Source organism: Euprymna scolopes, chromosome 34 (genome assembly GCF_053919585.1).
Source record: "Euprymna scolopes isolate OS-2025 chromosome 34, ASM5391958v1, whole genome shotgun sequence".
Lineage (NCBI taxonomy): Eukaryota > Metazoa > Mollusca > Cephalopoda > Sepiida > Sepiolidae > Euprymna > Euprymna scolopes.
This window is the reverse complement of record NC_136515.1, coordinates 79,367,671-79,393,699: the sequence shown is the minus strand read 5'-3', so window position 1 is coordinate 79,393,699 and position 26,029 is coordinate 79,367,671. Positions and strand designations below refer to the sequence as shown.

Below are 26,029 nucleotides of genomic sequence, written 5' to 3'. Positions count from 1 at the left end.
CTGCAACTTCTTTCCCCACAGAAGAAACATTGCGAGTCTGTCTCTGCTCTATGGTTATTTTCATGACAAGTGATCGACTGAGCTCCGATCTATGGTCTGCCTTTGCCAATCTTTCACAAAAAACACTTGTCTAGCCAAAAGCACTATCAATAAATTCCCCCACTATCTATCGGTCCCTAAACCTAAATGTGGATTCCATCAACAAAGCTTCTTAGAACTTACATAGCTGGTAGCATCACATATAACTTTTCTATATCCCATTCCTTGATACAAACAGTAATGTTTTCAATCCATTTCCAAGATCGTCATGACCAGCAAGCCTCACTTCTGGACCTATTTCTGACCTCAGCTCCTGAGGATTGTGTAACGAATGCTCATTGCTCTCTTGGGAATGCTGATCACGCTGTGATAATGATAGGTATCATCCTAAACTCTCGACCCGAAGTTGAAGAGCTTCCGCTCAAAATGACAAGGTACTACAATAAGACTAACTAAGATGTCATCAGGGATCACATCAGAAATGCTCCATGGGGAAATATCAAAAGAGAGTCACCAACCTAATAAGTTCCACTCTATCAGCTAGGCTTCAACCGCTATCCCATCAATGAAATATCACATCCTTCTACCTATTTTACAAGTATTTTAATGGTAGGTGCTCTGACAAACTACAAGCTTTTGTCCCCCACTCGACAAGCACCAAAATCCCACCCCACACAGTAGAGATGCCTAGATGTAAGAAAACCTTCTACTCTAATAGTTTCTTCCTTCAGACTGCTAGACTTTGAAATTCCCTTTCGGGTTCCTGATTTTTGGACTGTACTAACATGCAAAAGTTCAAATGTAATGTAAACAGACATCTTGCTACTCAACTCCCTACATAGTATCACTGAAAATTATGTCCCAGATAATAGGCTCCTACATCAAAGTGGCACTGTGCCTTGTTTGGGGTGAAAATGCAATTAAAAATTAAAAAAAGAAAGAGTTCCTTGTCTATAGAACTCTGTTCTGCTGGTCTGATTTCCAGCTGACTACAACATTGTCGTTTTCAAATCCAACATAGATAAGTTCTTATTAAACCATCCTCGCAAATAATCTGATTATACCGAATTTCCCCCACAAACGATTACTACACTACTATCCCAATGACTACAATACCCACATTAACCCTTATCCTCGAGTGGCCTCCAGGCCTTGAGATGTGGTAACCCCTTTGTAAAAAAAAAAAAAAAAGTAGATCTTTTTTTTTTTTTTTTTTTTTACACAGTGATCACCACTTATCAAGGCCCGGAAGCCACTCAGGGATAAGGGTTATTGCAAGTACATTACGTTAGTGAGGAGATTTGATGAAGTGTTTAATTAGGGGGGCGGTTCATTAGGAATTTGTTAACATTAGACTTGAAGACATCCAAGTTGTAGTCCGGAGGGAAGCAGGCAGACGGAACAGAGTTCCACAGGCGTGCAGTTCTAAGAAAGAAGCTTTGTTCATGGAATCCGCGTTTTGATTTAGGCACAGATATAGAGTGGGGGAAATTTTTCACAGTGGATTCAGTGGATTCAGCTAGACGGGTGTTTTTCGTGAAAGATATAAATCTAAAGTCGTCAAAGCAATTATTGATTGACAACCGCAAATAGAGGGACATTCTAAAACTAAGTTTTTAAAAATTTGAACCATCCCTTTAAGTGCAATTGTTTGTATCTCTGTTGCACTTGGTTCATCGGGTATATTAGCTCCTATAATTATTGAAATGATGGAGACCTTTCTAAGATTCAAACATAAGACCTTGATATTTTATTATCTTTTTCCTCTCGGTCCTGTTTAACCCAGCATCATCGAGGACACTAACTTCTACTAAGGTTGTTACTTTCTCCTTCCTGTTCTATATCGCTATGTCAGGCTTAATAGTTTCGTTTTCTAGGTACATAGCTGTTGGAATTGCATATCGTCTTATAGGGGGGGGGGAAATAATTATCAACAATTTTTCAGCACATTTCAGTAAAAAAATACTATTTCTGTACGATTAAATCCAAAAATTCAGTCCCAAACTTATGACGCCGGAAGTGGACACGGTTTAGCTAAAATATGGAACGGAATGGAATTCGCTAAACATGAAACGAAATACGAAACAATATGGAAATAATTTATTTCAAAAACGTTTTTTAGTTTTAACATTTCTTGTTTTATCATGAAACAATAAAAAAAATAATAAAGTTTTATTTTTTACATTTTTTTATTATTTTTTTTAAATTCCATTTTCACCCCAAACAAGGCACGGTATCACTTTGATGTAGGGGACTACTATCAGGGACATTAGTTGCAGGGATATTATGTAGGGAGTTGAGCAGCAAGATATCTGTTCACGTTACACATGAACTTCTGCATGTCAGTACAATTGGGAAAGCAGAATCCCGGAAGGGAGTTCCAAAGTCCAACAGCTCTGGGGAAAAAAACTATTGGAGTAGAAGGCTTTCTTACATCTAGGGATCTTTACTGTCTAGGGGTGGGACTTAGCCGCCTGTCAGGCTTGTTGGGGATATCTACTTCGAGGGGGTAAAAGTGCTTGTAGTTCGTTGGAGCATTAACCATTAAAATACTTGTAGAACAGACAGAGGAATGCAACATTTCGTCGATCGGACAGAGGTTGAAGACATAAATATTTATTTTTTTATTTAACACAAAGCAATAAAAAAGAGAATTAAATTAATATAAATCTCACCTGTCTGTTTAAATGTATGTATGTATGTATGTATGCCTAAAGCTTTTGACAGAGACGACCGATGTTCACAAGATCAGTATCGTTTTTAAGCTCCACCCTTCGGATGACAAATATCGAAAAATTAGCTAAAAACGTTAATTCCTTCACTCTCAACTGAGCAATTTTCTACAAGAAGGGGTCGCTTTTTTCACTGATATTTTCGAAAATCATTCCCTGTTTTCGATTGACTAGCCTTCATTTAAGCATTTGCCACTTTTGATTTGGCGAGGGACGCAATGGCAAAGATGCAACGTTTTTTTTTTGGGGGGGGGTTCACGTTCTTTTTCTCTTTCGCGTTACAGGTTCGAGCCTATCTGCCAATTACAACTTTTTTTTTTTTTGCTCAACACACACCTCCAAACACACGGGTAGTAAATAATAAAAGAAACTCTTTTTCTGAAATTTTTAGATGAGGATTGATAATTCATACTATTTGGAAATATATCGGACTACTGTTTCTTAAGCACTATCAACAAGCTTGGTTTTTGCTTTTATATATCTTTAATCTAATATATGGCCTCGGTATTTATAAAAAGGATTAGGGGTGGGAAAGGATGCCATAGAGGTCACAACAAAGAATACATGAAATGAACAACGTTGGAAGTTTGTAGATTCTGACTCCATATAATTAAAGACAGACGAATATTGAAGGTTGAGAACCGATTTTATTTACTACCAACAATTTGTATTAGGAGAGGCAAAGTGTTCGTAGGATGGAATGTGATTTAACGAAGAATGGATTGCCCGATGGAGATATTTGACAGTTTGTATTACGGTGAAATGTTCGTAGAATGTTTGCAGGTATGTACAATTTAACAAGGAATGAATGTTCATAAACTGTTTGTAGGTATGTATGAATTGACAAGGAATGAATGTTCGTAAACCTTTTGTAGGTATGTATGAATTGACAAGGAATGAATGTTCGTAAACTGTAACTTATCTTTTGGACGATGGAGATGGTTGGGGTAGGCCGGTCATCCTGCTGTCGGTGATGCGTGTCCCAGCTTGTAATTGGAAAGCGGGTGACTTTTTCATCAGCAGCTAGTAGCCCGGCATCTTCGTCTCCTTTTTCCTCCTCCTCTTCATCTCTTTAGATCGGGTAGGAGAATCTGTCCGTGCGTTCACTGACGCAGCAGGGCGAATCTCCTCTTTTTTCTTTTCGGTTCCCTTCAATCCCTCGTTTTATAGTGGCAAACTGGCTCCCAGTGACTGTGATATTTGAGGTGTTAATTTTAGGCGCGGAGCTCTGCCATTGGTCGATAATTATTTTGTGGTTATCTTATTTTTTTCTTCCCAAGCGGAAGCGATGCGTGGAGTCATGTGCAAAAGACGAGTTTTCATTTTGTCTCTCATGGTGGATGCGTTAACATCCGGTTCGCTGCTAATTCTCATCATGTTCCCACAAATATATATATATATATATATATATATATATATATATATATATATATATATATATATATATATATATATATATTAAATTGGCTATAAAGCGAAACTCACTGTTTGTTTGTAAATAAACAAACAGCTCGAGCACTGTAAAAGCGGTGGGCGAGTGTTTATTTGAATGGACATTTGATGAAGTCGTTGGCGAGCAGTGATCTCATGGGCCAGAGGTTAGAACTGCAAACTATCAACGTGATGGTTGTAGGTTCAATCCCCGGCTAGGGAAAAGTGCTAGTCTAGCCGCACTGATGAGTTGTGACGCAACGAAACAGTACTGTATGCGGATGACTATATATACGCGTGCGATATATGTTTGTATATATATATATATATATATATATATATATATATATATATATATATATATATATATATATATATATATATGCTTGTAATTTTAACTATTATTTATAATTAACGGTTCTCATATTGTATTAACATTCTGTAGTAAGGTCTGTTTAGTAAGTGACCGTAGAAAGATTCCCGAGTTCACAAGGTATACTTGAAGAAAATCGGAGGATACATCAATAGAAACATTGTGAAAATAACACTCAAGATGAGAACAGTAGGCGAAGAATCTAAATAATATGAATAACAGCATTCATATATTTTTTTAAGTTTATAAAAAAAGAAAAGAAAAACAAACGAAAGATTAAAGTGATGCAAAGTGTGTTGTGTGTGGGGGTGGGGATGGGGGGGTCAAATGCTAAGAGACAAATCGCCAGTCATTAAAAGTGGGTGAGTCTTTTGAATTTGCTTTTTTTTTTTTTGAGGAGATATAGAATGTACAGAGGAGAGAATAACAACGTTCCTAATATTAACTAGGGCGCACTTGTTTTGTAGTTTTAAAGTGGTTGTGATTTTACTAACCGAGAAAGCGGTCTCAGATGACCTCGCCTGGCTCATAATATTACAAATCCGCCCAGCTCTCCTTCTCCCCCCTCTCGCTCTCTTACACACACACACACACACACACACACACACACACACACACACACACACACACAGATATTATATATATATATATATATATATATATATATATATATATATATATAAAGCTGAACGTCTGTGTGTGTATCTGGTCACGAATAGGTTCCTATATGGTTGACTATTATAGGAAACTGATCACATATAATGATAGAAGATGTATCGAGACAAAGGAATGGGTATGTTTGATCTGGCATAATGATGATTCATTAAAATTGTGGAGTCTGCGTACGCGTCTGGTCCACAAAGTATGGAAATAAAAAAAATTAAAAATTAAAAAAAAAAAACGTTTACAAGTGTTTTTGATATAGATGTACATAATAATACTTTGATAAGTATGTTTTAACTTAAATAGGGATGGTATAATAAAATTGTGGGGTCTTCGTTCGCGCCTGGCCTCCATAGAATGGAAATAGGAACAAACTTTAATAAAGACTTTTCATATCTATCTGCGTAAGTATACTTTGATAATTATGTTTCAGTTTGAAGAAATATGGTATAATAAAATTATGGGGTTTTCGTTCGCGCCTGACCTCCATAGAATGGAAATATGTCACAAAGTTTAACAAGGTTTTTTAATATAGATCCACAGAATATTGTGATAAGTGTTTCAGTGTGAACAGGTATGGTATAATAAATTATGGGGTTTATCTATTTTATTTTTACTTTCATCATATTTTGCTTTGGTTTTGATATCCCCAAATTCGAAGCTATCTCTTTACAATCCTTCCTTTTCATAACCTATCATACTTTCATAAATCAGGATCCATTTTCTGTAGGCTGTTTTTGAACCCAGTCAACGACGGGTACTTTTGCTAGTATATATATATATATATATATATATATATATATATATATATATATATACACATATATTAAGAAAAGTCGATCGGATTCTCAACTTCAGACCTAAACAAAATTGCATCTGATAAATCGATATTTGATTCTGTCTAGCCAGTGATAGTGGAAATTTTTAGTTAGTTACAATGGACCGAAGAGAAACCGGTATGTCAATGTAATTATACCATATATAATTCTGAAAAATGCGTCTTAAAGGAGGTGTGGATTCTGCTCTTAGATCAACCATTTAACTGTGATGCTGCAACACACATACACACATACAGACAACTTTTACCAATGCAAAACAAGTGTATTTATGCCAATAACGTACAAATCTTGCGTTCTGGGGATGATGAAGTTGTCGAGATGCTTGAAAAAGTAGTAGTCGGTAGGTGAGATGTCTGGACAGTATAGTGGATAAGACAGAGTTTCGTAGCTTAATTCGTTGTAGGGTCGATTTAGCAACACGTGGTCGGGCATTGTCGTGGATGAGAATTGGGCCTTTTCTGTTGATTAATGCCGAGTGTTGTTGTCTGATGCATTTCATCCATTTGTTGACAGTAATTCATCCGCTGTAATGGTTTCATCTGCATTAAAAAAAACTGTAATGCATAACCTTCTTTTGGTGCAACTTTGGTTTTGGGAAGTGCCGTGAAGCTTCATCGGCGTCTAATCACTGAGCTGAGTATCACCGGTTTTCATAAAGAAGCCACTTTTCATCGCAAGTCACAATCCGGTTGAGAAACGAATCATTCTTGTTGCGTAAAAGAAGGGAAGATGACACTCCATAACAGAGTTTCTTTTGGTTGTTTTTCAATTCACGAGGCACCAATCTATCAAGTTTTTTGTTTTTCCAATCTCTCAAGTGATTGAAAATCGTTGTATACATTATGTCTGATTCAGAAGCAAGTTCTCGAACAGTTGTACATAGATTGGCTTCAACTATGGCTCTTAATTGATTGTTGTCAACATTTGACTACGCCCATCATCTTCAAGACTCTCATTGTTGCCATGAAATTTCTTAAGCCACCATTGTGTTGTGTGCTCAGTAGTCGTTCAGGGCCAAACGTTTCGTTGATATCACAAACTGTTTTAGCAGCTTTTCAGCTTAAATTGAAATAAAAAATTTTGCGAATCTGCTTTTTTCTATCTTCTATTAAACGTTCAATTGTAATTTAAACGATTAGATAGAGCGAAAAACGCTATTTAAAAATGATGAATAAAGTAAAGTTAAATTATAACGAAAACTCATTTGAAATCAAAATTAAAAATTCTACAAGAACTTTCTATCCAACCACACACATGCACACATATATATATATATATAGCAACAGCAGGCTCCTTCAGTCTTGGACAGACAATGGATACTCACGAAGGGTTGCTTTCGCATGAAATTTTTGTGGCAGGAGCTGTGCAATCTCCAACCACAACCTGAGACGACATTGTTAAATACCAGGGGCAAGTGAAGTACAGGACGACTGGAAACAAATACCGCGACTAGAATTCCCAAATGGTCACCCATCTGATACTAACCAGGATCAATGTTGCTTAACTTTGGTGTGTCAACGCGATTATGACATACGTACATACATATATATATATATATATATATATATATATATATATATATATATATGTACAGTTTCGCTGTTTCACAGCTCATCAGTGCACCTAGACAGTTTTGACGTCGTCCGAACTACCTAAGCTCGATTTGTTTACACAAAGAGCATCACTTATACGCTAATGGTAATTCGTGTATCGCTTATATATATATATATATATATATATATATATATATATATATATATATATATATAAATCACAATAAGTTTACCAAGGTAATCAAAATGGTAAGCTTAAAATATATTATAAATATTAAAGATAAAATATGTTATACATATCTATAACGATAGGTTAAAGTTAATATATTTTTTCGATAGGTTAAAGTTAATATATTTTTTCGATAGGTTAAAAATATATTTTTTCCATCCGGGAATTTAAACTGCATTCTTTATTTTTATTTTTGCATTTTTTTATTTAAAGCTTCTAAGTAAGTTATAAAATTAAATATATTTTTAACTCTTTTTCAAGATGTTTTTTAACATGTTTTATTAATCATTTGTTCATATATATATATATATATATATATATATATATATATATATATATATATATATATATATATATATGAAATCAATAAAGAAAAAAATGACAATATAAAACTATATAGTAATATATATATATATATATATTATATATATATATATATATATATATATATATATATATATATATATATATATATATATATATATATAGATTTATTCATTTATTCAATAAGGATATGCATCAATTAAGGTGTAGGATAATTGAAAACTCTTTATTCTATGGTATTTCATTTCGAGGCCTAATGCATCAGGGTTATAGCTATGGAAAGGGTTTACATGAAATAAGGGGTTTATGCTATAATTCCAATATTTCATTACAATTTGTTGAACTTTGCATTATCCTGATAAGTCTCCTCTTAAAGAATTGATCTTATTCTCCCCCTTTAACTCCTCCATATATATATATATATATATATATATATATATATATATATATATATATATATATATATAGTCATCCACATACAATACTGATTCGTTGTATCACAACTCATCAGTGCAGCTAGACATACACCTTTTCCCAGCCATGGATCGAAGCTACAACCATCGTGTTGACAGTCAGCAGTTCTAACCATCAGACCAAGAATCAGTGCCCGTAAATATTTCTCCTTAAATGCCTATTAAATTAGCATTTGCCCGTCGCACGGTGCTCAAACTGTCAGTTTGTTTACAAACAAAGAGTGGGCTTCATCTAATCGCTTAAATACGTGTCGGGTGAAAATATATGTACAAAGTGCTCAACCCAAAGAGGGAGACTGTTTAGTCATCCAGATACAGTACTGTTTCGTTGTATCACAATCTCATCAGTGTGGCTAGACAAACATCTTTTTCCAGCCATGGATGGAACCTACAACCATCATGTTGACAGTTGGCAGCTCTAACCATCTATATATATATATATATATATATATATATATATGTGTGTGTGTGTGTGTGTGTGTGTGTGTGTGTGATGATCCCCGTTTTCTATTTACAAAATTTTAGTTAAGTTTTTCTCTTTTCATCCTCATGTAATTAAATTCTATTTTAAAATTGAAGACTTTTGCGAAATCGGCTTATGAAAATGCTAAGTCTATTTCTATTTAACAATTTTAGTAAAGTTTTTTTTTTTTTTTCTCGTCCTTATATAAATTAATTCTCTTTGGTCATTATAAACATTTTATAAGTTGGATTATGTACGTGCTAAGTCTGCTATAGGTTAAAGTTAATATATTTTTTCCATCCGGGAATTTAAACTGCATTCTTTATTTTTGCATTTTTTTATTCAAAGGCTTTAAACTATATATATATATATATATATATATATATATATATATATATATATATATATATATAAGTAGATTGTAGTTTGCTTGAAGCATTGTTGAAGAAAATTATAAGGTAAAATTAAAAGCCAAGAACAATGCAGATTTTTTTTATATAGAGTAAAATTAAATGAAAACAAAAGAAATAAATTTCTTTTTTTGTTGTTTGTTTTTTCTTTTTCACACAAATTTTAACTCTAAACAACAGTCATTTTTTTTTTCTGTTGTATTCAATGGTGTTATAAATCTCAATATATTTCAGACCTATTAGTCCTTTTTCAAGAGAAGACAGCGGAAGAGTGTTCAAAATTGGAAAAGCAGCCGCAGAGTTTGCCACGTGATACCGCGAAATATAGAACAAAAAATGACGTTAGGAGAACGTTAAAATAAATCAGTTGGTGTTTGAAATACTTGTTGCGTTTGTGAATCAAGGGAGATGACTATTCAAGCAAGGGTTTTTTTTTGTTTGTTTTTTTTATTATTATTTTAATTATTGTTTTTCTTATGTTTTAAACTTATATTATAAAAGCTGAGCTCAATTCCAGTCTATTGTTTAGTGTGGGAGTATTTTTTGAAATAATTAAAGATTCGAGGATACGAAGTTGACCTACGTTTCTTGAAGAAGCAAGAATGTTGATGTGAAAATCTGGTTCTGAATTAATACAAGTGCGAATATGTTTATAGAACGACGAAGCAGTAGTGTTTAAGTGCTCTTTAATGCGGTGGTGAAGCAATCTGGTAGTGCTTCCGATGTAAGATGCACTGCATTTAGCGCATTGTAGGTCGTAAACAACTTGGTTCTTAAAGCATAAACCTGTGTGTGATATTGGGCAATTAGAGAGTGAACAAGGGGGAGGTGCATGCGATGGATGTTTTCGGTTGAGCTGTTGTCTTAAAGTAGATCCAGTGTGGATGAGTTGAATGTTGAGTCCCTCGCTGCGGATGGCTTTTCGGATTGAAGATGAGATTTTGTCACTGAGGAAGGGTAGTTTTAGAAAACAATTGTTAGAGAAGGGTCGGGTGTTGCGTTTTTTCTTTTTAAGTGAGGATAGGATTGTATTAGGGTAGCCGTTTAGTGAGAGGGTCTGTAGGAAATTGTTAGTGTGTGTATGTTTGTCGGAGATGTTAGTGCATTTGTCTTGTATGCGTGAGATTTCGGCATATGCGTAGTTTAGTTTGCCTTGAGAGGTAGTGCAGATTTGAAATGTACGAAGAGGCGTTTGCTGGCGGGTTTTCTGTAGAATTCAGTGCATATGGCACCATTTTTTTTTATTTGTATTTTAAAATCAAGTAGAGAAAGAGATTCAGAAGAGTCTGGGTGTTCTTCAATCCGAAAAGCCATCCGCAGCGAGGGACTCAACATTCAACTCATCCACACTGGACATTTTCGGATCTGCACTGCAGATCCGAAAATGTCGAATAATTAACGTTTCAAAATCGGGCAAATTAAATAGAGAGGCGACCACTGTTGTTAAGTCATAGATATTATCATTTAGACGTGATATAAAATGTTTTAAAAATGAGAGACGGCCTCGAGAATCCGCCGGAAAAAAGCCTTTTGAAGACATACAGAAAAAGCGAACACACATACACACATACATTTTCGCTTTTATATATATAGACTAGCGAGGGTACCCGACGTTGCCCGGGTGTTTGGAAGTGTGTGTGGAAACTCCGGGGGTGGGGGTTAAAAAAGAAAAAGTAAGTATGAGGATCGAACCCGAACCGTTGAGGCAAAGTTGTAAATTAAAGTGTGAAAAAAAACGTGCGACGTTAACGATTGCCCCACCATGAGATGCTAACGGAAACACGTTGGAATTTATTTAAATACTTGGATTTGGCAGGTGCCCGTTTTAATGAGCTAATGAGGTCAAGTTTGACTGCGGGATAGCATTTACTGCGGAACGCTTTTTTTTATTTTTATTTTCCCAAGATGTTATAGGAAAAAGATTAACCCACATGCGACGAGTGACAAATGTTGAATATTTATCTTCCCGAAATCGAGCAAATTAAATAGACAGGCGAGCTCCGTTGTTAACTGTGAGATATTACGATTTATATGTGATATAAAAAGTTTTAAAAAGTTGTGAAGCGAGCGACCACTTCTCTGAAAAAAGCCTTTTGTAGACATACAGAAAAAGCCTTTTGAAGACATACAGAAAAAGCGAACACACATACATACATCCATTTTCGCTTTTATATATATAGAAGATTTTAAAATATTTACTTCGCTTATTCTTATGTTTTGATTAATTTTTTACAGCTCAACTTGGAATGATTGTGGCTGCTCCTACTTGCCAGATGCCTCTCGTTATGGCCTGTATCGATACCTTTTTCTCTCGCTATCATGCAGTCACCACAGTGGAAGCCATGTGCAGGTAAAATAGACCACCATAATTGCATCATTTCTGTTTTTTTTTCTTTTACTATTGTGTCATTGAAGTCTCGAAATAAAGACGAAACGTTGATGAACACATAACTCGGTTTGTTCCTATTTTATCTCTCTCTCTCTCACTCTCTCTCTCTCTCTCTCTCTCTCTCTGTCTATATATATATATATATATATATATATATATATATAATGTGTGTGTATCAATATAGTTAAAAAAATAAATATATTGAATATATAAACGGCTATATGTCTGTCTGTCTGTCTCCATATTTTCAAACTCTATCTCCTCTGAAAGTAAAAGACACAGAGCGGCACTAGCAGCATCAAATGATTGGATTTTTTATGGGCCATTCTGTTATGGGTCTTTAGCCAGTTTAAACTGTTTTTTAAGGGGTTAAAAATGGGTCCAAATTGAAAAAAATCTTATACATTTTGTACATTCATCTTAGTTTATTTTTAAGTTTTAATTTTTAATCAGCTTATATATATGTCACGTTGGTACAGTGGTAACGTCACCAGCTTTGAATGCTACAGTTTCGTTTCTAGGTGATGACACCCAAATTCATTTGTTTTTACTTTTGAAATCACGACTCTATTAGAATGTATACGAAATCTGGACAAATTAAAATATCATATTTAAGCATATTTTACGCCCCGGGCAAAGCCGGTCGACCCTGCCCCCATATTGCTAGGCTCTTATTAAAGGCCAAGAGCCACTCGAGGATAAAGGTTACTAAAATGGGACGCTTGTCAACTAAAAGATGAGGAACACTATGGAAGTACTAACATTGATCAATGGTATGAACTGCAGCTGATTACTGATCAGTCCTGCAAAAAAAAAAGACACATTCATTTGGAGTAGCTGAAAGGTAAAGTAATAATCTTGTTAGAATATAAATGGTATAATGAAAAAGCGAATGATCAAAGAAAATTGGAAGGTTCTACTTAGAAACACTTACGATAGAAACTGACCAATCAGATGGGGCCACGTTCTACTAAAAACCAATCAGAAACCCGAATTGCTCTATAATAATATTGGATCTTTTAGATTTCCTGAACATAATTTTTCATGTCCACACGAGAAAGATCTTTGCTCTTTGCCAGCAAAATTTTTAAGTCCAAGACTTATACAGATCAGCTACCCACCGGAAACACTTTTTCATCTCCAAGACTTATACATATCAGCTACTCACCGAAAACACTTTTTCATCTCCAAGACAGATCAGCCACTCATTGGAAACACTTCTGAAATTAAATATGGTTTTCAATTCAAAAAATCTAGTAAATCGTTTTACTGAACAAGTGTTCATGGCCGGAGCGGGTATACCATTAAGCATGAGATTTTTTCGTATATTTTGATGTCTTACCCAAACTGGTCTGCCAGGCAACATTTATCAGTTAATCAGACAATCATATTCTTGTGAGGAGAAACTAGGATGCACTTGTTGGATTAATTACTTATGGAGTGAGTTACGTGCTGAAGATCTGCTATTTTTATATAGACCCAGGCAACGTTGCGAGCCTTTCTCTGTTCTAGTGTTATTATCATGGCAAGTGGTTGACTGAGCTCCAATCTATAGACCCCCCCTCTGCCAATCTTTCACAAAAAACAATCTAGCCAAAATCACGATCAAAAATTCTTTCCACTCTCTATTGGTGCCTTAACCTAAACGTGGATTCCATGAACAAAGCTTCTTTCTTGAAACTGCCCACCTGTGGAACTCTGTTCCACTAGTCTGCTTTCCAGCTGACTACAATATTGCCATTTTCAAGTCCAATGTAAACAAGTTGAACTATCCTCTTAAATAATCTAATTACACCAAATTTCCACTATTAATGATTACTACACTAATATACTAATGGCTACCGTACACACATGAACTCTTATCCTCGAATGGCCTCTGGGTCTTAATATGTGGTGATCCCCTTTGTAAAAAATCAAAAACAAAAACAAAAAAACAAAAACAAACTTCTGAAATTTTCATAATAAATAAAACATAAATGATCGTTAAAATTTATCTGAACAGTCGTTATTGGAACCCCTGTTCTTCTGAAATTGCATTATCTCCCCCTGATAAGTGCTCCTCAAACGGAAACCAAAAACATTATTCGGTGATGGTAATGCACAAATGTGAATGTTTTTTTTTGTTTTTGTGCTTGTTAAGATAGAGTCCACAGATCGACTTTTTAAATATGTTTTTAAGCAAAAACAATATTACTTATTTAATTACTGTTGTGAAGGAACATAACTGGATATACACCGGTTACAAACTGTATATATATATTGGACTGTTTGGCAGACAGCGGCAGACAAGCAGTCGCAGTAAGACGGATAGTCTTACGTGTTGATTATCAGACTTTCTTCCCCATACTTGTTACTATGTACTTCTATTTACCTTAGGCGAGCAGCCTTACATTTCTGTATTATAAATAAACCCCATTACACATACCACTCGGTGTAACTCACGTTTGTCTTTATTTCCTAAGTATTTAGGAATATAACAATGGCGACGAAAGGATGTTCTTTCTCTTAACAGAGATAAATTACCGTACCAAGGACTGTGTACAATGCAAGGATTTTTTGTTTTACGAAAAAAACAAACTACACAAGGATTTTTGACCACGTGCGTCAATGAATTTAAAAATTTTTCCTACCTAAAGTAGCGAAAAGTACGGATTTTTCTTCGTAAAGAACTCACAAGAAATTATAGAAACATGTTCAAGGTAAAGTGGAATTTATATTTATTTTGACAAGTAAAAAAAAAAAAAAAAAAAATTGGTCGCAAGTTGAATTCGAAACTACACTAAAGGATTACGAGTTTCGAAAGAAAAAATATAAATACAACGACTATTGTACCATTTTATGCCACGTGGGAACGGCAGCCATATATTTTTTTTTTTTTTGGAAAATTAATTGTTTGTTATTGCCTTTATATAAATAATTGGAACTATTTGTCGTGGGAAGTAAGAAATATTTTGTGTATGAACTTACGTTGTTGAAAAAAAAAAAAAAAAAAAAAAATTATTTTACAAAGCCTGTTGAATTACTATGGATGAACTTTGTGGAAACGTGTTGTGTCTGCATATTGCTACTAATTTACGATATACGTAAATTTACGATTTTTCTTTGGAATTATTGTGTAGAATTCGAAAAGACATTTTTGTACTAGAAGCTAACATGGAACAATTAGCAGAGTTAACTAAGGCTCTAGCCCTTAGCATCCAGGAACAGACAAAAATGACTCAACAATTTTTAGCGCAACAACAACAACAACAAATTCAACAACAACAGCTACAGCAACAGCTGCAACAACAACAAGAAAGAACACAAAAAACTTTAGAGGCACAACAAGAACAAACAAACATACTACAACGACAAATGTCGACACAGCAAAAGAATTTAGAAAAGCTAATTCTAACGTCGACCGGGAAGAAGACTAATTTTTCTGCCGAGGGTATTTCAAATTCACTAACGGAATTTCGTTACTCCCCGGATACTGGTGTTACTTTCCCTGCATACTACAGAAGATACGAAACAATTTTTACGAAAAGATGTTTAGACTGGACCGATGAGGAAAAAGTTACCCTGCTACTACAAAAACTGGGTACTGATGAAAACACCAAGTATGCAAATCTAATTCTACCAAAAAAACCGGAGGAGGTTTCGTTCGAGGAAACAATTAGTACCTTGTCGAAAATATTTGATAAAAGGGATAGCCTATTTCACTCTAGATACAAATGTTTGAACATTCAGAAGGCAGAAGCTGAAGACTATCTGGAATATGCTTGCACTGTGAACTGTTTATGCGAATCATTTAAATTGAATGAAATTTCCGCAGACCAATTTAAATGTTTAATCTTTGTACAAGGTCTCACAGCACCAAGGGACAAAGATATACGTTCACGGATCCTAACAATTATGGAGGCGGATCCTAACATAACATTGCAAAAAGTCACTGAAGAGTGTCAACGTCTGATTAACATAAAGAAAGACAACACTCGCATTGAAGAGAAAAATATTTTTAAGGTGCAGCAAGTAAAAAGGCAAGGGACCACAAGAAAGTCCAGGTTCCAAGAACACAGGATCCTTAAAGGATACAAAGACCCAAAGCTAAAGTGTAAATGTTGTGGTAGTTTAAGACACAACAATAAGACCTGCTGGTTTAGGAACAAAATATGTTATGAATGTGGTCTCAGAGGTCACAAGGGAACATACTGTGCCCAGAAGAAAAGACAAGGGACCGATAATGTAAATACGCTTCGCATGAATAAAGAAAAAAGCTGCGAAAGACGGAAATATGTTGATGTTCGGATAAATGGACATCTGGTTACATTGCTTCTGGATAGCGGTGCAGATATTAGTATTATAAATGAAGATATATGGAAAAGGATAGGTCGACCTGAATTAACGAAAACCAGAAAGACGGCGAGAAGTGTGTGCGGCAAAAGATTAGAGTTCAAGGGAGAATTAAAATGCAAAGTGACATTCGCTAACCAGACTCATAAATCCAAAGTGTACGTCGTACCAGGAAAGAATACATGCCTGTTTGGGGTAGATTGGATTGTCCTGTTTAATTTATGGGAGAAACCCATAAATTCGTTTTGTAACGTTTTAACTGCAGAAAAAGCAAACCAAAGGGAAGACTTCCTGAAGGATTTGAAAACTGAATTTCCCAATGTTTTTGCCGAAGGACTAGGACTCTGTATTAAGACAGAGGCAAAATTTGAATTAAAGAAAAATGCCACTCCAGTATTCAAACCTAAAAGGAATGTGCCTTTTTCAGCGATGGACGCAATCGAAAAAGAGTTGGATAGACTTCAACAACTGGAAGTCATTGAAAAAGTTAACCACACAGATTGGGCAAGTCCAACCGTGTATGTAAAGAAAAAAAATAACAGAATAAGGGTCTGTGGAGATTTTTCAACGGGTTTAAATGACTGTCTATTGGACCATAATTATCCCCTTCCGTCCGCAGAAGATCTGTTCTCTAAGCTTAACGGAGGAAAAATTTTTTCTAAGATAGACCTCTCAGATGCTTACTTGCAAATTAAGATCAGCGATGAATGCTCCAAATACTTAGGCATAAATACTCATAAGGGCATTTTTAAGCTAAAGAGGCTTCCTTTTGGATTAAAGGTTGCTCCTGCTATTTTCCAGCAAATTATGGACACGATGCTGGCAGGGTTGGAATTTTCAATGGCCTACCTTGACGATATCCTAATTAAAAGTGAAAATTTGCAAGATCATAAGAAGCATGTAAAAGAAGTATTCAAAAGAATACAGGAATTTGGTTTTAAATTGAGCCCAGAAAAATGCGATTTTTTTATGAAAAAAATTAAATATCTAGGTCAAATAATCGACAAAGAGGGTCGAAGACCGGATCCACAAAGGACTGAAGCAATTGAAAAGATGCCTGCTCCAGATTCAGTGACAAAATTAAAATCGTTTTTGGGATTAGTTCAATACTATGCAATTTACATCCCTAACATACATAATTTAAGAGCTCCTCTTAACGAGTTACTGAAAAAGGGTGTTAAATGGAACTGGAATAAGGAATGTGAATCTGCTTTCCAAAATATCAAAAGATGTCTACTGTCAGACTTAGCATTGGCACATTTCAATCCAGAAAAGGAACTAATACTAGCAACGGACGCCAGTGATTACGGTGTTGGCGCTGTATTACTTCACAAGTATGAGGATGGTAGGACAAAAGCTATCGCCCATGCTTCAAGAACGTTGGTTGCAGCGGAGAAAAATTACAGCCAAATTGAAAAAGAGGCGCTGTCGATAATATTTGGAATTACAAAGTACAATCGATTTCTCCATGGACGATCTTTTATTTTGCAAACCGACCATAAACCCCTACTTACCATATTTGGATCAAAGAAAGGCATTCCCACACATACTGCGAATCGATTACAGCGATGGGCTGTAACCCTCTTAAACTATCAGTTTAAGATGGAACATGTATCCTCAAAAAAGTTAGGACACGCAGATGCATTATCACGGTTGATCCCTAAAAGAAGCGAAAGTTTCGAAGAAACGGTAATTGCTGCGCTTAAAGACGAAAGTGAATGTACAAGTTCAATGTGTAATATGATACGTGAACTTCCGGTAACTTTCGAAAAAATAAAAAAAGAGGCAGTAAATGACATTTTCATTAAGAAAATGAAAAATCAATTGGGATGGATAAAAAAAAATAAAAAGGTAGATCAAACAACGCCTTTTTCCATCTGTGAAGATGTGCTCATGTATGGTGAGAGGATCGTAATTCCACTAACGTTACAGAGGAAAATTCTGAAGGAATTTCATACAGGTCATCCGGGCATTTCGAGAATGAAATCCCTTATGAGAGGATATGTGTACTGGCCTGGTATGGACAAGGAAGTTGAAAAATGTGTCAAGACATGCAGAGGATGTCAATTAGCAGCTCGAGATCCTCCAGTAAAAACGACGCCATGGCCAAAGACGGACCTACCCTGGTCACGTCTGCATATTGATTATGCGGGACCTATAAATGGTTATTTTTACTTGATTATTGTAGATTCTTTTTCAAAATGGCCAGAAATATTTAAGTTTAGACATCCAACAGCAAAAAACACTGTGAGTGCGCTTAATGAAATTTTTAGCCGTTTTGGAGTGCCAAAAACCTTAGTGAGCGATAATGGAACAGCATTTACTGCTCATGAATTCAAAGAATTCTGTGACTCACTAAATATTCTACATATGACAACACCTGTGTACCATCCACGATCGAATGGGTTGGCCGAAAAATTTGTAGATACGTTTAAAAGGGCACTTAAGAAAAATCTTACTACGGACACAGACGAACAATGTATTCAAACATTTTTAGCAATTTACAGGGTGACACCAAATCCTAATAATAATGTCAATTCTTCCCCGGCTGAGCTAATGTTTGCAAGAAAGATAAGATCTGTCTTCGATAGGCTGCTACCAGAGAAAAAGAAAGTTTTCAAAAAAGAAAACCTTAATACCAAGTGCTTCTCCCCAGGTGAAAATGTATATTTCAAAAATTTTCAAAATGGACGAAATCAGTGGGTTGAAGGTATTATCAAAAAAAGGATTGGGAGCATGGTCTATACCATCCAAGGATTAAGTTTTGTCTGCAAAAGACACAGAAATCAAATACGTCCCAGACTGTCTCCAAATGTGGAAGAGACACCAATGGAAACATTGTGCGATATTTTTGATATACCAAAACCAGCGTGTGTACCGCAAACAATGAATATTTCGCCTGAACCGACCATACGGGCTGGACAGAAACCTTTACCCCGGGTAACGCTGACCAGAAGGAAAAGCGCAAGAAAGAGAAAAGTTACCAGGAGATTAAGCCCTGACCCTAAAAGGAAGAGGTATTTAAGCTAAAATCAGGAAGATTTCAGCTTCAGGGGGAGGTGTTGTGAAGGAACATAACTGGATATACACCGGTTACAAACTGTATATATATATTGGACTGTTTGGCAGACAGCGGCAGACAGCGGCAGACAAGCAGTCGCAGTAAGACGGATAGTCTTACGTGTTGATTATCAGACTTTCTTCCCCATACTTGTTACTATGTACTTCTATTTACCTTAGGCGAGCAGCCTTACGTTTCTGTATTATAAATAAACCCCATTACACATACCACTCGGTGTAACTCACGTTTGTCTTTATTTCCTAAGTATTTAGGAATATAACAATTACCATGTCGAAAATAGTAATATATCCCAAAATTACGAAAATTCTCCCGTGTAGAATAACTGCTATTGTGTTTTTAGTAAAAGAAAAAAGAAAAAAAAAGTCTATCACTATTAGACTACAAATGTCGGAAGGTGGCAAAAAAGGAGATAAGTATGTCCCGTGTATTCGCAATCTTCAAGGTGTTCACATCTAGAGAAAATACCCCCCTCCCCCCATTTTCCATGAAAATTACTTTTAACTATAAATAATTTTCTATTGGATGAATCTTCGTAATGTTTTTATATATTACTATTTTCGACATGACAAGTAAGCACTGTTGTTTTTTTTTTATTATTTAAAACGACATGTTTTAAATAACAAATCGATTTTAACAAGCACCTTTTTTTTTCTTTTTTTTTTTTAATTTGGTTGAATTCTAGCCAAGAATAAGGAAAGCCAATTCAAGAAGCACTGGTTATTTTTCTTTTTTTTTCTGGGTTTTTAATTTTTTTAATTTTTTTTATTGCAGAATCAGTCGCGAATTCATCAAGTGCGCAATCCCCGTGGCGAGTGGATGTGGAGAACAGACGCAGTTACTTTTCCAGCAGACGTCAGAAGCGATGGGGCGGGCCAGTTGCAACTTATAAGCCCTATTTGAAGACTCACCAGTTGTGATTTTCCAAAATATATAGATGCACATAAAAGCAAATAAAAAAGGAGCGAAAAAACAAATATATAACAAATGAATGTAACCAAAGGAAAGCCAAGTTACTCTTCTACCTACCTGAATAAGTTTTTTTTTTAATGCTTTAACTGATTTTAGACTGTCTTTTAGTTAAAAATGTGTCGAGTTAAAATGAAAAACAAAATGGTGACCTCGACAATAGCTCAAAAATCAGAAATTAAGCCAAACACTGGTAAAAACATACAGATAAATGTCATCAATCATGCGAAAATATAATATTCGACCATTATTTTGTTTGAATGTTTTTGTTTTTGAGTGATTATAGAAGTTCAATTATAGCCATATCGTTTTTTGTTCTAACTCGACAGGCTTTACACTACCTTTTTATTTTTTTAAAATTTTTTTAAAGTAAAAAACACTTTAAAATAAGTTAAAACACAAGAAACTTATCCAGGTATGTAGAAGAGTAACTTAGCTTGTTTATAGTAACATTTATTTATTGAATTATTTTTTTCAACCATTATTTCTTTTTTTTTTTTTTTTGGTTATTCTGAAAATCACCTATAAACAATTTTGTGTATAATTCTTAGTGGGTGTTAGTAAAAAAGGACCCCTATCTATCCCGAAAAATAAAACAGATCCATACGAAATAAATCTTCTTAACTTCCTGAAATCCTTCACGACTGAGACAATTTTTATTTTTGTTCCTTTTCTCCACGTTAAAAAACGACCCTGGTGTCTAACTCTGTCCCGTGGGGAGGCATTGTAAATAGGAACTTCCTAATTATTAAATGGAATAATCAATTATTTTTCTGCAGAGGAGTGTTTTTTTAGATTTAACATGAACTAGCAGGCCACCCGGCGTTGCTCGGTCATAAAATATGCTTAAATATGATATCTTAATTTATGCAGATTTCATATTTATCACTATAGAGCAAGTTCTCTAGTGATCATTATATTGTACCCAATATATTATATATTATATAGTAATGATGTTACAAGTTAAAAAAAAAAATGACTTCGGTACCCTCAGCTGGAATCAAAACCAAAACATTCAGCACTCCAGCCATAGTTGTTATTTAGTGTCTTCATTGTTACCGTCTAAACAATTGCCAGATTGATAAAAAAAAAATAGGCTAAAACTTAACTAACTTCAAGCTACAAATGTATGCTCAGAAGTTAGTCAATTTACTTTTGCTACAATCAACTGTTTTTGTTATTTATTTTTCAGTTTTGACGCTTTAGCTTAGCAGCTATTTTTACAGGCTAAAAACCAAATTGAAAGTGTTCCCGAGGTCCAACTACTCTATATATCAAGTTTCAAGTCTGTAGACCAAATATTTAGAGAAGAGTTTGGTAGAGACGTTTTGCACACACACTGAAAAAGTCACAATCACTTATACAGTGTGACAAAAAACAAAAAACAAAACGGACCCCAACTCTAATTAGGCCCCCTTTCTTAGTGTTTTGTCCGAATGAAATGGAACTTTGGTCATAACTAGTTTATTATATTCAAAACATCACATCAAAACACTAGGGTATTTGACCTTTTTTCTCCGTTCTACAGCATATGTTCTAGGTATACTTTTATGTTTTTTGCTTTTTTTGGGGTCACCCTATATATATATATATATATATATATATATATATTAGCAGATGTACCCGGTGCTGCCTGGTATTAAACGTAACGTTAAATTCCTTTAAAAATAAATTAAGTAAAAAAAACGGAAAGAAACCGAGACATGTACATGCAAGTATTATGCTTTTTTCTAAACAGCTCACTTCTTGTAAGTTAAAAAAAATACTTGAGTTGAGATCGAAACCAAAACCTAAAGTCAGTGAGTCAAGTATGATAACCATTAAGCCAGCTTCACACGTTCCCTAAAAAAGTGTTTTCAAACCTACTTATTCTTAACTTAAGGAAGCTGTCATGTGAATGATATGTGCATGCACGATCATGAAACAGTTGACGAACAGATAAAAATCCAATGATCCCCCAAGTACCAATTTTTCAATTTTTACCCATTAGCAGCCCTTTTTTGTCGGATGAAAACCGATTAAAAAGTTTTCCACATGGATGAATACTGTATATACCAAATGTCAAGTCTGTAGCTCAAAGATTTGTTGAGTATATAGGTCATGAAGTCGCTCGCATATTCATGACTGAGTATATTAAGAATTTTGTGTGCGTGTGTGTGTGTGAGACAGAGAGAGTTCCTTCCTCATAGGTTTAAAAACGGCTGAGCCTATCTTTTGCATATTTCACACAAAGCTAATTAATATGTCTGGCAGTGTTCTTAGATATGTTTTGTACAGAAATTCATCTGATAAATATCGCAAAAGCTAAAAAAAAAATCTGATCTTAAAAAAGAATAATTTTTACAGGGGAATATTTTACGTTACACTGGTCAAGAGAGATAATAAAATTTCAGCAAATCGTTCCTTCTTAAAAAAGATTTATTATAATTTGGAGATATAGTAGAGTACTCGACTACAGATCGAATGATCCGCCAGGTGTACCTCACCATTTTATTTTAATGAGTTCAATTTACAACAAAAGAAGAGGTACCATTTAAAATCGCCACAAATCATTTCTTCATTTGCATATTTTAAAACTAAACATTAATCAGAAGTGACTTTTCCAGGGCATTCATCGTCAAGCCCAAATATCAGCTGACGTGATATTGTAAACAAACACAGACGGAATTTGAGAAACTGCATTATCATCATTATTATTATTATTATTTATTTTTTTTTTAATTTTTTTTGCGAATTAGTCTACCCGGCAAATTATTCCTCATAATATATAATAATCGCGATGTCTCCATTCAGTCTCGAAAGACAAAGGATACCTCCTGTAGGGGCAGATGCGCGTATAATTGTGAAGCAAGGGTTGCGCAATTCCAACCACACCTCTCCTGAATCGGCACTGTTTGAGTTCAGTGGTAAGGAAAAGTCCAGGACGACTGGAAACAATGCCGAGATAAGCGGAGAGCACATACAGTCACCTGGAAGTCCCAAATGGTCACCCATTTAGTACTGACCAGGTTCAACGTTGCTTAACTTCGGTGATCCAGTGTGAACCGGTGTGTCAACATGATTATGCCGTACATTATAATAATCAATAGAGGATCGATTCTATAATAATACACAGATGGAATTTGATGAACGACATTATCATTATTTTTATTTTTTTTTGCGAATTAGTCAACAGGGCAAATTATTTCTCGCAATAGAGGATCGATTCTATAATAATAATATATATGCAATCTGCATAAATTAAAATATCATGTTTAAGCATATTGTACGACTAGGCAACGCCGGGTGTCCAGCTAGTATATATATATATATATATATATATATATATATATATATATATATATATATATATATATATATATATATATATGAAGATAGATTAATGCAAATTTCACATTGTTTTAAATCATCTTTATCAATTTGAAAACAATGCATATTTTATAAGGAATAATGAAAAATAATTAAACTTCTTTTAACTTTTTACAGCAGAATTCCCCTTATATCAAAAAACAAAAATGCAGGAAAAATCTTTATGATATTCGTAGCTGAGACAGAACAAAAATATCATATTCCAAAAATTACGCAAATTTATCAAGTAGCTTCATTTTTGAAAATGTTTTTAATTTTATGAGTAAGAGAAGAGTGACTGACTCGCATCGCCGTTTTGAAAATAATCTCAAGAAACAAGGGAGATAACTTAACAATAATTAAAACTTGCTAAATTTATGTTGTGATGTTTTTTTTTTCTCATTAATCGCTTAAAAATGATTTTTTTGATAAAAATAAAACTATTTGATCAATTTACGTGATTTTTGGAATATGATACGTACATCATCATACATATTTTTCTTTATTTTTGTTTTCTAAAATAGGGGGCATTCTGGACAAGAACGAATGGAACCAAACCTCCTCTTTAAAAATTGAATGCAATAATTATAACAATGTTTATTCTGTTATGTTTTATTTTATGTATGGATTTATTGGTAAATTTTTACTTTAACTGCAACTCAACACTCACCTTTAAATTGACCACGTTTATACGTTTTCAGGTATGCTGAAAGCGAATATCATATTCAAATTTGGAGACAAGTATTGTTTTGGATATTAAGAAATTTTTATTCTATTTTTGTATTACTTAATGAATTTCAGTGGTCGTTTCCATTCTTAACATGGGAATGGAGCATTTTGTAACACACATGTGCACCAGTACTTGTTCAATTTGGAAAACAAACATGGCCGCCAGTGAAAACATAATGGATTGCATTGGATAATAAATGTCTTAATATCCAGAAAACTATTTGTCTGCCCAAGATTTAAATCTGATATTCTGTTTCAGCATACCCGAAAACCTATAAGGGCGTCAATTTAAAGGTGAATGCAGTTAAAGTAAAAAATACTGATTTATTTCATCATTGAAAATTTTTTTTATTATTTTTGCTTCTTTTCTCTCTCTCTCTCTCTCTCTCTCTCTCTCTCTCTCTCTCTCTCTCTCTATATATATATATATATATATATATATATATATATATATATAATTAATTAATTGGAATTGGATTAAAATTCTCGCGTTGGATCAACTTAAAATGATGTCCTTATCTATGTTCCTTTAAAAATATTTTTAACTAATTTTCAATATATGTTCTACATAGCAATATATATATATATATATATTACTTTAATAATTAAATACCTACAGACACTAGTATTTCATCCTTTCGGGAATCTTCAGTGCAGGGTGTCACGATTAACACCAGTCGATAGATTCGAACCCAGCAACACGAGCCATCTCTGGCTCTATTAGAAAAGACCGTATTCAATCGGCTACCATTGACCGACTTAATTCAACTGAAAGTGCTCAACGATAAGAAACGAGTTTCTTAGAGGGGCTTACATAATTATTTTTTTACTATAATAATTAAATACCTACAGACGCTAGTGTTTCATTCTTTATATCATCCTTTTATATATATATATATATATATATATATATATATATATATATATATATATATATACATAAGAACTTTAAAAACAATTAACTCTAATTTTCAATATATGTTCTAAATAGCAAAGTTTATATATATATATATATATATATATATATATATATATATATATATATATATATATATATATATAAATAGATGTTATTTGTTTTTGTTTTTGCGATACGTTTTGAATGAATTCAATTATTTACGAAAGTGCATTTTTACCTAAATGCGAGTTGGGAATAATTTTCCCTTTAACCAATTTGGTACCCCCACATGGGGAGCGGTATATATATTATTTTTAAAATATAATTATCCATTGACACGTATTTCATTGTCTACATGGGGTCCCGATTTCGAATCTCGCTAGACTAAGCCACTCTGATGAGTTGTAGACGACGAAACACGTGTCAGTGGATAATTATTGATATATATATATATATATATATATATATATATATATAAGAGCAAACAGCTAATAAAACACGTTAAAAACACTTTGAAAAAGAGTTAAAAACATATTTAATCTGAAAAGGAAACACTTGATAAGTAGATGGTTCTTAATCCGCGGAGTTTCGAAGAAATACTTTCCTTCTCATCAGAGGGTAGGAATTAGCAAAATGCGGAATCGGAGTTTACATACAAAAGTATTTGATGAAACTGCAAGTAAGTCAAAGATCTTACTTGATAACAAAAGTGAAGCAGAGGGAATAGGGTGAAGAAAAAGGTGATTACACGTGAAT

At 34.1% G+C, this 26,029-nt stretch overlaps 1 long non-coding RNA gene across 2 annotated transcripts in view; it reads left to right on the top strand.

The window, feature by feature from the left end:
* LOC145259304 (uncharacterized) overlaps positions 1-20,932 on the top strand; it is a 58,237-nt gene extending 37,305 nt beyond the window's left edge. For both annotated transcript variants that reach the window (XR_013864155.1, XR_013864154.1), the window contains 2 exons: positions 11,765-11,879; positions 20,104-20,932. This is a non-coding gene — a long non-coding RNA (uncharacterized LOC145259304). The remainder of the gene's footprint in view (positions 1-11,764; positions 11,880-20,103) is intronic.
* The last annotated feature ends 5,097 nt before the right edge of the window (positions 20,933-26,029 follow it).